The sequence below is a fragment of the Empidonax traillii genome, unplaced genomic scaffold, assembly GCF_003031625.1.
Source record: "Empidonax traillii isolate 1590-97213 ecotype Southwest subspecies unplaced genomic scaffold, ASM303162v1 scaffold1691:size291431, whole genome shotgun sequence".
NCBI classification, from domain to species: Eukaryota; Metazoa; Chordata; class Aves; order Passeriformes; family Tyrannidae; genus Empidonax; species Empidonax traillii.
The window spans coordinates 112,980-128,278 of record NW_020956884.1 but is presented as its reverse complement, the minus strand read 5'-3'; the positions used below and the strand labels follow the sequence as shown (position 1 = coordinate 128,278).

Sequence of the window (15,299 nt, the reverse complement as noted above, 5' to 3'; positions counted from 1 at the left end):
CCCCTAGACCACCGGGGGCTCCCGCATGTAGTAATAGGACAAGGGGGAATGCCTTCAAATTGAAGGACGGTAGTTTTAGATTAGATATTAGGAAGAAATTCTTTACTGTGAGAGGGATGAGACACTGGAGCAGGTTGCCCAGACAATCTGTGGATGCCTGTAGCAGGATGCTCTGCCTGGAGCAGGGGGAAAATAAATGGAACAATACTCTATTTACAAAACTATCAGTGGTGAATGGAGAAGGGGATGTCATGCTGCTTTTGGTGTTGAAGAGTGCTGAGAAAAGCCGACTCATCAATCCCAAAGTTAAACATCACATAGTGAGGTGAAGATATGGCAGACCTGGCAAAGTACCTGATAAACAAACAAACAAGTGATACTACTGATAATTTATCTAAAGGCTGCTCAGCTGACACAGTTGGCCTGGAGACATATGACTGACAGTCAGTCACTTTTTACTATAAAAGCCCAGTCCCACTTTTTAATGGCAGGGTCTTCTAACGTACCCCTTCTTGGAGTGTGTGTGGACATTTCTCTCTTGAGAGACTCCTCGAGGCTGAGTAAAAGAGATTTGCCCACTTAATAATTGGTTTTGTTAGCTTTAATACAATTGCTTTAATATAATTACTTCAATATCATTACTTTAGTATAATTGCTTCAATACCGCATAAAAAATAGTGCACTATACTATACAAGCAGTTATAGTTACCTATACTGTATAGTAAATAATTCTGATTAAGATCTTTTGTCTACTCATTATCATAATAAACCATTTATTTTTATATAAATATATCTGGTTTTCCATCTTTAATCCTGCAGGACAAAGTTGTATAAAGGTTCCACTACACCTGTGTAATCTTTTAGACATAAACTGTTGACAAAGTCTGGGGCTAAGACTGGATTCAGCTGCACCCAGACTCCTCTCTGAGAAGGAGTTTAGAAAGCAAGGGGGTCCTTTCAGCATCCTGTGACTCAATGGGAGGGCTTCTCTAATAAACTGAAGCTCCTACTCTGCTCTTGACAATGCCCCATCCCTGAAAGTGTTCAAGGCCAGGCTGGATGGGGCTTTGAGCAACCTGGTCTAGTGGAAGATGTCCCTGCCCATGGCAGAGGGTTGGAACTAGATGATCTTTAAGGTCCCTTCCAACCCAAACCATTCTATGATTCCACTATTCTATAATTCCAACTGACTAAAGTTTTCTTTCATCCTTCCCCCTGCCCAACAGTCAGTGTTATATGAAATAGTTTCACTGAAGTGATTTAATGCCTTAAAAATACAATGTTTAAGTTGATGAAGAAAGTTTTGCTTACTGGGTCCCTGGAACCTCAATTTTAACAAGTGACCTGTTTGAAAACAGGTAACTATATTTTTCCCCATTGACAAGTCTACATTTCCTATTACTACTGGAAATTATTCCATTTCTACACAAAAATTGTGAACTTGCATACTGACTCCAGAATCCACCTAAGTACAGATAGTTCAGATCCCAGTTACAGAGCCCATGTAGTATATTAAAATTCATTTTGATGCTAAACAAGTTTTAGTTACATACATCCATTACCTTTCTAATGCTGCTCTTCTTTTTTCTATGAATTCAGCAGATGAAGAATCTTCCTTGCCTACTTTAACCTTGGTCATGCCTTTGAAGAAAAGTGCATCATATTGACTTTGTTATCATAAAGAAATCATTAGCATAACTGACATGATTAGAAGATTAGGCTCAGCTAATTTTAGCCACATTACAGTGGAAAGCACCACGTAGGAGTACAAAGAACACAAACACTGCATGCTGCGCACTTTTGTGGGAAACATCTATGAAATAAGCAATTTAATGTAATACATCTGTTGTGATCAAAGTTATCAAAAAAAGGAGTTGAATTTGCATTTATGAAGACAACCTAAATAAAGGTCACAGTTTCACTGGCCACTTGTGCTCTGTAGAAAACAGTTATTCTAATAAAGCAGAACAAGAAAATAAATATAGTTTATAAGTATATTGCTTGGCATGTTCATAATTAATAATTTTATTCTAGTGTTTTTCACTTTTTTATTGCTAAAAATGTGTGGAGGATTTTTTTTTGTTTTGGGTTGGTTTTTAGGTTTTCTTTTTAATTAATGCATTGGGTATAAATGTCAAGACTTTGGAGGGCAGGGTGGCAGGCCCTGCAGGGGTGATATCTGTGGAAGGAGGTCAGATGCTATCTTACGCCTGGTCACAGCTGGTTTCAAACAGCTTAACAATGTACTTATCACAGGCCAAAGCTTAGCCAGAGGAGTTTTTAAAAGGACAATAAATATCAAAGGAAAAAAGAAACAAGTCCAGAGCAGTAGGGGAAACGCCACACTGTGTTGCCTAAAATTCCAGCACACCGGGTGCCCTGGGAATCAGTTCGCCAAAATGCACCTGGCATGCTGGAATCATTCTAGCACACCATAAGAAAAGAATGCCTGCCTTCTAAAACTCACAAATTGAATCCTAGAGATTTCTTTTAAGTGCTAATTTTAGGCAACAGCTGGAGCAGGTACGTCCCTGAAGGGACTGCAGCCTGTGGAAGAACCCATGCAGGAGCAGAAGAATGAGTAGAAGAAAAGAGCAGTAGAAGATAAGGGTATGGAACAAGGAGTGGCAGAAAGAAACCCCTATGTCCTGACCCCAACCTCCTGCACCATCTGTGGCTTCACTGTAAAGGAACTGAGTGTAAAATGCACTGATAACAAGGGTAGTCAAGACTATGAAGGGGGGACAAGAAGTATCTGCACTGAAGTTGAGTTCCCTAAGTGTTTGTCTTCTTCCCCCCCCCCCCCCCCCATGTCCTGGTTTCAGCCCACATCAACAGAAGGGGGCGTGGCCAAAAATTGTGTTTTTCAATACCATCTTATGTCATTGCCTGGGGCAGGGAAAAGAGATTCTCTCTCAGTTCTGAGAAGACAGGGAGTTCTTTCTGGTTGGGAGAAAGCATGGCAGTCAGAGAGTGTCTGCCACTGGTTTTGATTGCCCTGGGGTTAGTGAGTATTTTGCATGTAAATCACTTGTTGTGGTTTAAGCTCAGCTGGAAATTAAGCACTAAGCAACCCTTCTCTCTCCCCCTCTACCCAGGTGGAATGGGGAGAAGAATCAATGTAAAACTTGTATGTTAAGAACAGTTTAATAATTGAAAATAAAGTAAAATATAAAAATAATGGTAAATAATAATAAAAAGGGAAAAACAAGTGATGCACAATGCAATTGCTCACCATCCACCAACCAATGCCAGACCCACCCCATTCCTGAACCCATATCGACACCTTTTCCAGAGAAACTCCCCCCAGTTTCTATACTGGGCATGATGTTCTATAATGTGGAATATCCCTTTGGTCGGTTTGGGTCACCTGTCCAGACTATGCTTCCTCTAAATTTCTTTTGTGAAGCTCCTCGCTGGCAGAGCATGAGACAAGAAAAATGTCCTTGACAGGATAAACACCACTTAGCAAAACACCAAAGCATCAGTGTGCTATCAACACCATTCTCATTCCAAATCCAAAACACAGCACTGTAACAGCTACTGAGAAGAAATTAACTCTATCCTGACTGAAACCAGAACAATGAACTTCTCTTTGTACACTGTTCTTACTAGTATTGTTTCTGTTACTGTTACTTTCTTATCTCATTGCTGTTTCCAGTAAATTGTTGCTATCTCAAACCATGATCTTTACCTGTTGTGCTTCCAATTGCAGGGGGATGGGGAGCAAGTGCTTGGTGCAGTTTCAGTGGAGAGGAAATTCTTCAAGGATGAATGCCACTCCAATTTCCAGTGGGCAAGGTCTCAGACAGAATATGCTACTTCCAATCCTCTTAAAGGGACCTCCAGTTCATATTGAAAAAAAATTGATCAACAGGAACTATTACCAGAGCTAGAGAGGCCCCGCTTCCAGCCAAGTGGAGGAAAGGGACAGTCGGATCTATTGGACTGTGTGGATCCGATGGCCTGGCACATCAGAGCCACAAGAGTATAAGGCTTTAATTGGCACCAGTGCACAGTCTACTCTTATACCATCAAGATATGTAGGGGCAGAATCCATCTCTATTTCTGGGGTGACAGGGGGATCCCAACAGCTGACTGTACTGGAAGCTGAAGTGAGCTTGATTGGGAAGGAATAGCAAAAACACCCCATTTTGACTACCCCAGAGGCCCCATGTATCCTTGGCATAGATTACCTCAGGAGAGGGTATTTCAAGGACCCAAAAGGGCATAATTGGGCTTTTGGGATAGCTGCTGTGGAGACAGAGGATATGAGACAGCTGAATACCTTGCCTGGCCTCTCAGAGGACCCTCCTGCGGGGGGAGTGCTGATGGTTGAGGAACAACAGGTACCATTCGCTACCACAACAGTGCCCTGGCAACAATACTGCACCAACCAGGGCTCTGTGACCCCCATCCATGAGATGATTTGTGAACTGGAGAGCCTGGGAGGGGTCAGCAAGACTCACTCACCCTTTGATAGTCCTATATGACCAGTGCATAAGTCCAGTGGAGAGTGGAGACTGACAGTAGACTAGCGTGGCCTGAATGAGGTCACAGCACCACTGAGTGCTGAGTGCAGCTGCGCCAGACATGCTGGAACTTCAGTAAGAACTGGAGTCCAAAGCAGGCAAGTGGTGCCACCACTGACATTGCTAATATGTTTTTCTCCATTCCTTTAGCACCAGAGTGCAGACCACGCTTTGCTTCCATGTGGAGGGGCATCCAGTACCCCTGGAACTGACTGCCCCAGGGGTGGAAACACAGCCCCACTATTTGCCATGGACTGATCCAGACTGCACTGGAACAGGGTGAGGCTCCAGAACACTTGCAATGCATTGATGCCATCATCATATGGGGCAACACAGCAGTGGAAGTTTTTGAGAAAGGGGAGAGGATAATCCAGATCCTCCTGAAGGCTGATTTTGCCATAAAACAAAGTCAAGACAAGAGACTTGCCCAGGAAATTCAGTTTTTAGGAAAAAAATGGCACGATGCACATTGTAATATTCCAATGGACATGGTCAAGAAAATAGCAACTATTTCCCCACCCACCAGCAAGGTGCTGTGGGTTTTTGTAAGGATGCATATTCCAGAGTACAATCAAATTGCAAGCCCTCTCTGTTATGTGACATGGAAGATGAAGGATTTCAAGTGCGGTCCTGAACAACAACAAGATTTTGAACAAATTAAACATGAGATTGTTCATACAGCAGCCCTAGGGCCAGTCAGGACAGGACAAGATGTGAAAAATATGCTTTACATTGCAGCCAGGCAGAATGGTCCTTCCTGGAGCCTCTGGCAGAAAGCACCAGAGGAGACTCGAGGATGACCTTTGGGGTTCTGGAGTCAGGGATCCCAAGGAACCAAGGCCTGTTACACCCCAACTGAAAAAGAGATACCTGCAGCCTATGAAGGGGTTTGAGCTGCTTCAGAATCAGAAGCTATTGAGGGACAAGGTGGATCAAGTCAGGTTGCAGAGCTGAAAACCATTTAGATATTACTGAACGAGAGAAATGATTAGTGCTCTACCTCTACACTGACTCATGGATGGTAGCAAACGCTCTCTGGGAGTGGTTGGCATGATGGAAAAAAAACAAGTGGTAGTGCAGAGGTAAACCTATCTGGGCTGCTGAATTGTGGCAAGACACTGTTGCCCGGGTAGAGAAGTTGGCTATAAAGGTATGTCATGTAGATGCACATATATCTAAGAGTCAGGCTACTGAAGAACATAGCAACAGTGGACAGGTGGATCAAGCTGCCAAGATTAAAATGTCTCAGGTGGGTCTGGACTGGCAACATCAGGGTAAATTATTTCTGGCTCAGTAGGCCCATGACACCTCAGGTCATCAGGGAAGAGATGCAACATACAGATGGACTCATGACTGAGGCGTGGACTTAACCATGGACACTATCTCCCAGGTAATCCAGAACTGTGAAACGTGCTGCAATCAAGCAGGCCAAGCAGGTAAAGCCCCTGTGGTATGGGGGGTGATGGTCAAAATATAAATATGTGGAGGCCTGGCAGATCAATTGCATCACACTCCCACAAATCCACCAAGGCAAGCGCAACATGCTTACAACCACTGGATGGTTAAAGATGTACCCTGTGTCTCATGCCACTGCCCAGAACACCATTGTAGGCCTTGAAAAACAAGTTCTCTGGTGACATGGCACCCCAGAAAGAATTGTGTCAGACAATGGGACTCATTTCAAAAGTAGTCTCAGAGACACCTGAGCCAGAGAGCACAGTATTGAGTGGGTATATCCCCTATCATGCACCAGCCTCTAGGAAAGTTGAACAGTACAATGGACTGTTAAAAAACATATTGAAAGCAATGGATGGGTTCTGTCTGCCATTGTTTTTCATTGTCCTGGGCTTAGTGAGCATTATGCATGTAAATCACTGTCTCTTTGTACACTTCTGTTATTAGTATTGTTGCTGCTACTTTTCATTTTCTTATCTAATTGCTGTTTCCAGAAAATTGTTCTTATCTCAACCCATGATGTTTGCCTTTTGTGCTTCCAACTGGAGGGGGAGGGGAAGCAAATGCCGGCGGGGTTTCAGTGGAAGCACTAAATTGGGGAATACCATTCCTAAATCACGAAATCTCAATACCAGAATCAGTAACTAATTTTAAAAAATTAATTTAAATACCTCAAGTTGAGTCTGTTTTGCCCACAACAGCCTAAAGTCATCCATAGAGGAAAATCACTGTTTCAGTTTCTATTGGGCAGAGTAGAAGAGCTGATCTTACTTCTGGCTCTGATGAAGGGACTTCTGGTTTGCAGTTGCAGAAATCGAGTAATAAATATTCCAACCAGAAATAAATAGGCTCTGCCTCCAGCCAGGTGAAGGAAAGTGACAACTGGGTTTACTGGACTGGGTGGGTTCAGTGGCCTGGCACACCAGACTCAAAGGAGTATAAGGCTGTGGTTGTCACCAGTGCACAGTGTATCCTAATACCATCAGGTTACAAAGGAGCACAACTTATCTGTATTTCTGGAATGATAGGGGAATTTAAACAACTGTCTGTGTTGGAGACTAAGGTAATCCTAACTGGGAATGAGTGGCAAAAGCATCCTATTGTGACGGGCCAGGAGGGTACATACATCCTCTGCATAGACTTCTCAGGAGGAGGTACTTCAAGCTGGGCTTTTGGTATAGCTGCCTTGAGTACAGAGAAGATTGAACAGCTATCTACCCTGCCTAGCCTCTTGGAAGATCCCTTCGTTGTGGGCTTTCTGTATGATGCCAGTGTTTTATGATGCTGTATGTCACCACTGCTGGGGCTGCCATATGTCCAAGGTATTACAGCAGGAATCACACGAACCAATGAAGAATGGATCTCACGATAAACCACGCAAGTGCAGCAGTGATGCAAACTGAGCTGGTTTTGTTACACAACATTCCAACACAGCACACCATCCTGCCTGTCCTGAGTGATCACCATAATAGATAGATCCCAAAGGCATGGAGTAAATAAACTCCAATGGACTTTTTTATTGGCATTTTATGGACTTTTTACAAAGATGGTCCATAGACCAAGGGAGTGATATCTGCATGTATGTCAAAGGATGGGAAGGGTGGTTGTAGTTAATAATGAATGGAATAGTGGGGTACCTGAGTATGATGTTGTCATGGTTCAGCTAAGCAAGGAATTTTTTCTTCCCCTTCCCCCTGGTAGTAGAAGCCATCAAGAGCTATCAGATAAGTACTTAGGTGAACAAAAAGACCTAGCTCCCTCACTAATGGTTGAGAGGTTAGTCTCCTAGGAAACGGCGCAGACGAAAGGCTAATGTTTACCTTTTTCTCTTGTCTCCTGGGCAACGGGGGAGGAGGAGTTTTTTGGTGGGCTGCAGCACAACCTCGGAGGGCGAGCTTATTGCTGCTCTCTGCTCAGCTGTTGCTAGCTGCCGGCCCTGCCTGAAGTGAATTCCAACCAGCTGAAGATCGTGAGTTTCATTTTTTTTCATTGGGAGAACTTTCTGTTTGTTGCTGGTTTTTTTTCCTTCCTCCTCTCCCTCTCCCCTTTCCCGGTGTGTGGGAAGGGAGGGAAGGCCCAGTTTTTTTCTTGATTGGATTGGTTTCTCTGGCATACCCTGGTGGCTGGCTACAAGTTCTGCATCTCCAGTGATCCAACAGCGCCACCTGGTGACTGCTATAGGACATTACAAATTCTGAATCTCCAGTGACTCAACAGCACCCCCTATTGACTGTGGTTGGAATTGCACCAAAGGGCACAAAAATTGAACTGTTTACTTTTCCTTTTGCCTGTTTATCGGTTTGTTTTTGAAGGGGATTATTTGTGGGTATAAGAGTATTGTTTGGTTGTTTTACTTGAGTTTTTTTCATGTTTCTGTTAATACACACATATCTTTTAATAAAGGGCTGTTATTTTTCCTTTTCCATAATTTGTTTTTTTCCTTCAATCGGAGCCTCTTAATTTTGGATTTATAATTGCTTAGAGAGAGAAGTTTGGGTCTTTTCTCCTAACTCATCCTCAGCAAAAGACCCTTGTCTCATTTAAACTGGGACAGATGTAAACAGTATGAAATAAGGAGTGGAGATTGTACTGGGTCTGGCTAGGATGGAGTCAGTTTTCTTCATAGCAACTCATATGGTACTATGTTTTAAATTTGTGATGAAAACAGTGTTGATAACGCACTTAGTTCTTGCTAAGGGCTTACACAGAGTCAAGGCCTCCTCTGTTTCACACTGCCCTGTCAGTGAGTAGGCTGGGGGTCCACAACAGGTTGGGAGGGGATACAGCTGGGACAGCTGACCCCAACTGACCAAAGGGATATTCCATACCATATGACATCACTCTTAGCAATACAAACTGGTGAGGGGGTGGGGTGTGTTTCCAGGGCTGCTGTTACTCAGAGACTGGCTGGGCATTGGTCAGCTGGTAGTGAGCAATTTGAGGGTTTTGCATAATTTCTTTACCTAGGTTTTGGTTTTATTTATGTGTTAGGCTTTTGTTCCTTCCTTTTTTTATTAAATTGTCTTTATCATTTCAACCCATGAGTTTTCTCACTCTTGCCCTTCTGATTTTCTCGGCAGGGGGAGGTGAGCAGCTGTGTGGTGCTTAGCTGCCTACCAGGGTTAAATCACAACAGCAGGACATTTCATATTAAGATTTCAGACTTAAAAAGTAAAGTACAATAACTGTGAGAGTAGTGTAAATGCATGTCACCTACTTTCAGCTGGTTTGTCAGTTCTCTGCTTTAAGCTGCCTCATTTTAAATCAACCTAGATAACTATATTTTTCCTTCTTCTCTCCAAACTTATAAACATATGGACTATATATTTTTATATGGGACTAAATACTGCCCAAGAACTGAAGGGTTGGCAGTTTAAGTTTAAAATGGGAGCTCTGTGCTCTTTAGAGAAAGGTCCTACTGTCTGTGAGTGTTCCCAAGTTATCCATAGCCAGTCTCTACACTAGGACCTTAAGTCACACCCGGAGCTTGCTTACATAACAGTAAGTCCCACCATTTGACCAAGTTCCATAAATATTTATTTCACAAGCACAATTGGTATTAAAATATTTCACTTATATTATAGTACTGAAATCACATGCATACATTCAACCTTGCAGAAAGTAGACTTACCTACAATACTTTTTTCTGGAGCAGGAGGCACAATGTAACCAATATGTATGTACTTCATCGCTAATTTGCTGTGCAGGCCAAGAAAATCACTGAATCTTCTTTTAACAGAGAATGCATTTTTGTGAAACATGGAAAGGGATGTCTAAAAAAAAAGTCATTTTAGTTATGACTTCCTGATACACTACTCAGCTGTGATATAACGTTATTTGGAAATATATTTGTTGCACTAGTTACCTTTGTTGTTACTCTGTATGCCATATAAGCATTCGTGCCATCCCCTGTAAGAAAATTAAAATACTGATCTTAAGGCAAGTTACTTTAATCCCTCCACACACTTTTTTTCCGAAAATACACATTAAATAGCTTTTTATTTACATGCTAAAAACATCAAAAGATAACTGAATAAGGAATTATACTAAAATTTCAGAATAGCCTCTAAGAAGTAAGACAGTCTAACATTATTTAATCTGTTCAAGTAACTTACCAACTTTCTCTGGGTCTGACACACTAATTTCTATCAAGCAAATCTCCATTTACTTCCTCTTCAATCTAGAAAAAATGTATGCCATATTTAATAAGTTAATGTGCATTCAGACTACATATTGGTACAAAGATAAGGATATATGTGAATGAAGAGTCAGTATGTCTCAATGAATAAAAAGCTCTTCTAGATCCACTATCCAATTTAAGTGAACATAATTTCACATCTTGGTTTTTAATTTTGAGCCTTCTTGAAAACTTTTTAGTGTGGCAACTTCTTCTTCAGACTTGTTGGCCTCAGAGTTTTAGTAAACATTTATCTTGGGGAAATGTTCATTTTATCTCCTCCAATCCCAGCAGGCACAGGGGTTCAAAAATGCTTTCACTTGCAATGTTTCTGTAAGCTTCTACTCAAAAGACAGATATATCCCTCATTATTAATGGTATCTGAGGTTGAAGAGTTGGGGATGGGGAAAGGAACAACTATAGAATTTTCAGATACTTGCCTGAGCTGTGTGATAACAGAATTTCCTAATCTTTCATGCAACATACATAAGTTTGATAGAACACAAGAAGTTAAGAAAGACCATGACAGAACAGTGTGCCAAGGTTGAAGAGGAAGAAAATCTGAATGAAATGTCAACTTGGGGCATCTGGGAAAGCAGCCATCATCAAGTCCCAGGCCAGTCATCATCAGTGATGTTTTCTAAGAGCATATTCTAGAATGAATGGCATTTGGCAATGCACAGACTTTGAATGGAATGACAAATGTAAATAGCCTCAGCTGTTTGTTAGTATGCAGAATAATGATAACAGTTTCCTCAATTTCCTTATTAACAGCAGCTTCAGAAATCTGAGTTAAAACCTGTAACATGCTAGTATGAATTGATACACATCTTTAACATGTAGCTCAACACTTGTTCCCTTCACACACTTTTACAATACCTATCCTGTAGGAATGGAGCATGTTACTCCTCATACTATAAATCTCTCATTACCTGAGCAATGAACACTCATGATATTGAGTCAAATACATATTAAACACAAACAGAATAGTTGTTCTCTTGCATACTTCCCTTTACCAAAGAATGCTCCTGTAAGTTAGGAACTGCATTAAAAAAACCCAAAACCTGCAAATAGCAAACACACACACACACACACACAAAAAGACATTTCCACAGTTGTCAAATATAAATTAAAAATTTTCACAGTACCTCTTCTCTGGATCGATCAAAAATCACAGGGGGTGTTACAGTTTTCAATTCCATTCTAGGAGCTACTAATGTAGTAGGTGTTACACTAGTGATTCCAGGAATAGGTTCTGGTGAAAGCACTGGATCCCTCATTGGACTGTCCAATGAAACTTCTTCTGTAGCTTCTAGATAAAGATTTTGAGTTCACAAAAAAGATATTGTTCCATAGAGATAGATGTGCACCACAAAAAAATATCAAGCATGCACATTAAAAAGTGATAATACATAAGTTTAATAAGATAATTTATAAATAACATCAATTTCTCAGATAATTTAAATAGGTCGGTAAAACAAGAGGTGACATCAGAGTTTCTAGCGAATAACAGGCTAAAGTAAAATTAAGTATAATTTTTTTTTTCTGTGCTTCCATGTAAAGCATAAAGTTTTTTGACTACTTTTAAAGTAGTCACAAAACTGCTAAATCATTCATTTCCATATGATATATGATGAAAACAAATGAAATTTTTTCTATAACAGACCATTTTTCCAGTGCCAATGCCAAATGTAGTTTTTGCACTCTGAACAACCACCAATTAAGTCACATAGGCTGATAATTGAGCATATCAAGAGAAGCTATACATATACACCCCCTACCAAAAGCCCACAACTTGTAAAATACAAATATTAGTAGATGAGGCATTCTGACAAGTAAGATTAACTACTTATTTTTAGTTTCTTCAGATTGTAGATAGTTAATCTATATTTAAAGAGTATGTATATCTCTTCTCTGCAAAACCTTCATGGTTTCTTTCCTCCACTACTTGATTTTGATCACCAGCAAGCCATACATTTAAAATAGAATGTTCCAGTTGGAAGGAATGTACAATGATCATCTAGTCCAACTGCCTGACCAATCCAGGGCTGGCCAAGTTAAAGCATGTTATTAAGGGCACAGTCCAAATGCCTATTACATACTGACAGGCTTGGGGCATTGACCACCTCTCTAGGAAATCTGTTTCAGTGTTTGACCACACTCTCGATAAATAAATGCTTCCTAATGTCCAGTCTAAACCTCCCTTGGCGCAGCTTTGAACCACTCCAACGCATCCTATCAGTGGATACGAGGGAGAAGAGATCAGCACCTCCCTCTCCACTTCCCCTCCTCAGGAAAATGGAGAGAACAATGAGGTCACCCCTCCACCTCTTTTTCTCCAAACTAGACAAACCCAAAGTCCTTAGCCCTCCTCATAGGACATTTCTTCCAGTCCTTTCACCAGCTTTGTTCCTCTCCTCTGGACACATTCAAGGACCTTAACATCCTTCTGTAAATTGTGGAGCCCAGAACTGCACACAGTACTCAAGGTGAAGATGCACCAATGCTGAATAGAGCAGGATAATCCCCCTCTTTTGACCATCTGGTTCTACTGTGTTTGATGCACCCCAGGATATAGTTCGCCTTCTTGGTTGCCAGGGCACACTGTTGACTCATAGTGACCTTTCTGTCAACCATCACCCCATAAGACCCCTTTCTGCAGGGCTGCCCTCCAGCCACTCCTTTCCCAATTTATACTTGTGCCTGGCATTACTCCATCCCAGGTACAGAATTTGGCATTGCAACTTGTTACATTTCATCCCACTGGTTATTGCCCAGTGCTCTAATCTATCCAGATCTCTCTGCAAGTCCTCTTGTCCCTCTAGAGGGTCAACAGCACCTCCCAGTTTGTTATTGTCAGCAAACTTGCTAATGGTGCATTCAACTCCTGCATCCAGATCATTGATAAATATATTGACCAGAACTGCCTTTAGAATTGAGCCCTGAGGTGTTCCTGGTGACTGGTCACCAGCCAGATGTAGCCCCATTCACTACAACTCTTGAGCCCTGCCAGTTCTTCACACAGCACGCTGTGGACCTGCTCATTCCACAGTTGGACAACTTGTCCAGAAGGATGCTGTGAGGGAGAGTATCAAAATCCTCACTAAACTCTATAAAAACTACATCCACCACCTTCCCTTCATCCACTAGGTGGTGACCTTATCATATAAGGATATCAAATTAGCTAAACAGGACTTTCCCTTTGTGAATCCATGTTGACTGTGCCTGATGATTGCATGGTCCTTTAAATGCCTTTCGATACTACCTAGTATAATATTCCCCATAATTTTTCCTAAAACTGAGGTTAGACTAAGAAGTCTGTGGTTCCCTAGGTTTTCCCTCATGCCCTTCTTGTAAAGTGGAATAACATTAGCTAGCTTCCAGTCAGCAGGGACCTCCTAAGACTCTCAAGACTTTTGGTAGCTGATCTAGAGGGGTCCGACCATAACATCTGCTTGCTCCTTCAGTACTCTGGGATGCTCTCAGAGGGCAGCAGAGAGAACAGTTCTGTAAGGTGCAATCAGTTTGACAATCTACTTAGCCTAGTGGCAGAACTCAGCGATGAAGTAGAAAGACTAAGAGCTATTAGGGACTCTGAGGAAGAGATTGACTGGTGGAGCTGCACTCTACCCTGCATCAGAGAAATGGACTCACCATCCACTTCATAAGAATCAGTGGATCCCCTACCCTCTCACCACCAGGCAGGAGGGGACCTTAGAGATGGATGGGAATGGAAATGGGTTTCTGTTTAGGGTGGCAAAAGAATTCCCTTCCAACCTAACTCACTTCCCCAGGTGCCCTTACACAATAGATATGAGGACCTCAAATCTGAGGACCAGGGAAATGAGTAAGTGAATGAAGGGCTATCTGGCTTGGATAGGTCACCTAGGGCAGGGCAGCCTACTCCTGCATCACTATCTCCACAGTTAAGAAAAAAAGTAGGGCAGTAGTCATTGTCTCGTTTTGAAAGGAATGGAGGGCCTGATATGCCGACTGGACTCAACCCATAGGGAGATGTGTTGCCTCCCTGGGGCCCGGGTAAGAGACATCACCAAGAAACTTCCCAGCCTTGGGACAACTAGTCCAGGGATCTGGAGCACAAGTTGTGTTGTGCTCTCTTCTGTCCTGTCGGTTGCAGGGAATGATGGGACAAGAAACAGGAAAAATCACACGGATGAAAATCTGGCTTTGAGACTGGTATTACCAGCAGAATTTTGTGGTTTTTGATCATGGGTCAGTTTATACAACACCTGTATGGAAAAGAGGGTAAATGCAGAAGATTTATTCAAGGAAGAAAGGAGATTTTCACCCAAGGAGGTTTTTGTTGCTAGGAAAACTAGGCCTAGAAAAAAATCCAGTGTGGGAGACAATTCTTTCCCTATCTGTTTTGAGAAGTTAACTCCCCTGCTGCAAGAAGAGTTAAAAGTTCTCACACTTCTCCAGGCCTCCAGGAGAAAGAAACCACAAAAGCACAGGTGAGATTATCACTTTGAAGTTATGAGCATGAAAAAGGTTTGGTTATAAAAGCACCAGAACAGGGCCTCTCGGGGCTGTTCCTTCCCCTGTTGCATGATTTAGCAGTGTATTTGCAGTTTCCAACTTCAGAAAAAACTTTTCCTTAATACCTTAGCTGTGGTTTGGTCATCTGGGTTTACCTGTGTGTGTATCCCTTTTAGAACACCAAGCCTATTGGCAACAAAGGGGTCCATCTGTCTCAAAGGGGTAAAAGGATCCTAGCTCAGGAGTTAGCAGGCATTGTTGAGAGAGCTTTAAACTAGATTTGAAGGGGGATGGGGACATAGCCAGGATCAACAGAGATAAGGTGTGGGAGGGGGACAACCTTAGTGCACACTCTAGTAGCAAAAGGAGGCTTAAGAGGGGATACCTCCAGCAAGCGCATGCAGCCAAAGACATAACCACAAGACAGAACTATGGGGCACCGCTTGCACCCCTACTGAAACATTGACGCAATCAAATACTTCTATAAAATGCCTGTACACCAACACATGCAGTATGGGGAAAAAATAGGAGGAACTAGAGATCTATGTGCAGTCACAGGGCTTTGATCTCATTACGATTAAGGAGATGTGGTGGGATAACTCACTTGACTGGAATGTTGTCATGAAGGGCTACAC

The 15,299-nt window shown here is 42.1% G+C and overlaps 1 pseudogene; it reads right to left on the bottom strand.

Moving 5' to 3' along the window:
- The window catches only part of LOC114070797, a 104,061-nt pseudogene that overhangs the window by 15,764 nt on the left and 72,998 nt on the right, over positions 1-15,299 (bottom strand).